Genomic DNA, 1,158 nt, shown 5'->3' with positions numbered 1-1,158 from the left:
TAATTTATTTTTGATTTAATAATTTTTTTATAAGGATAATAATTAAGTAATCTGTTAGAACTCAATGATTATCTTAATTATATTTTAGCTTTTTATATTTAAAATGAGATGTTTATCCAATATTTGATTATGTTTATCTGCAGTTAGTTACACGAATTCAAATATGAAGTTTTAATAAGTTGTACTTATGCACAATTTACTTGTAATATTAAATTTTAAATAATATGCATCAATAAACAGTACTTCATGCATATAAGTGGTTTTTAAGAGTTGTTTTGTCAAATGCTTTATAATATAGTATAGATTATTATTATTATTATTATTAAAACTTTGATTATAAGTTACTATTTTTATTTCAATTCTATGTTATTTAAAGTACAAAAATAATAATAATTCAGTATTGTCTTTTTTGTTATACATCATCATTGATGTTTTTTAGTCACTCACTATTTTTTGTTGACATTTTTCAGTCACAATTTTTCTATAATAATTTTTAGGGAAAAGTACAATAAAAATCAATGAACTTTTTTGTTTGGAATGATTAAGTCTTTGGACTTTTTTTTGGAACAAATAAGTCCTTGGACATTCCAAAACATGTTAAATAAGTCCTTAGACAATTTTTTGGAACAAATAAGTCCTTGGACAATTTTTTGGAACAAATAAGTCCTTGGACATTCCAAAATATGTTAAATAAGTCATTGGACAATTTTTGGAACAAATAAGTCCTTGGACATTCCAAAAAATGTTAAATAACTCCTTGGACAATTTTTGGAACAAATAAGTCCTTGGACATTCCAAAAAATGTTAAATAAATCCTTGAACAATTTTTGGAACAAATAAGTTCTTGAACAATCCAAAACATGTTAAATAACTTCTTGAACTTTTATAAAACATGTTGGAAGATTCATATTTTGAAAGATTAAGCCCCTAAATATTTTTTGAACCAAAAAGTATTTAGATCTATAAAATTAAACAAATATAACAAAAAAGTACTTACATTTACAAAAAAATAATTACATTTAAAAAAGATTTTTGATAAAGTTGATTTTAATTAAAATTAAAATATATTCTGTCAGTAATTTTTCAAACAAAAAAAATAATTATTATTAAATTTATTTTAATTAAAAATATATATATCATGTATGTGATTTTTTAAAT

Source organism: Cynara cardunculus (genome assembly GCF_001531365.2).
Source record: "Cynara cardunculus var. scolymus isolate 2C chromosome LG 6, CcrdV1, whole genome shotgun sequence".
Lineage (NCBI taxonomy): Eukaryota > Viridiplantae > Streptophyta > Magnoliopsida > Asterales > Asteraceae > Cynara > Cynara cardunculus.
The sequence above is the reverse complement of the archived record's forward strand: the minus strand, read 5'-3'. Positions refer to the sequence as shown.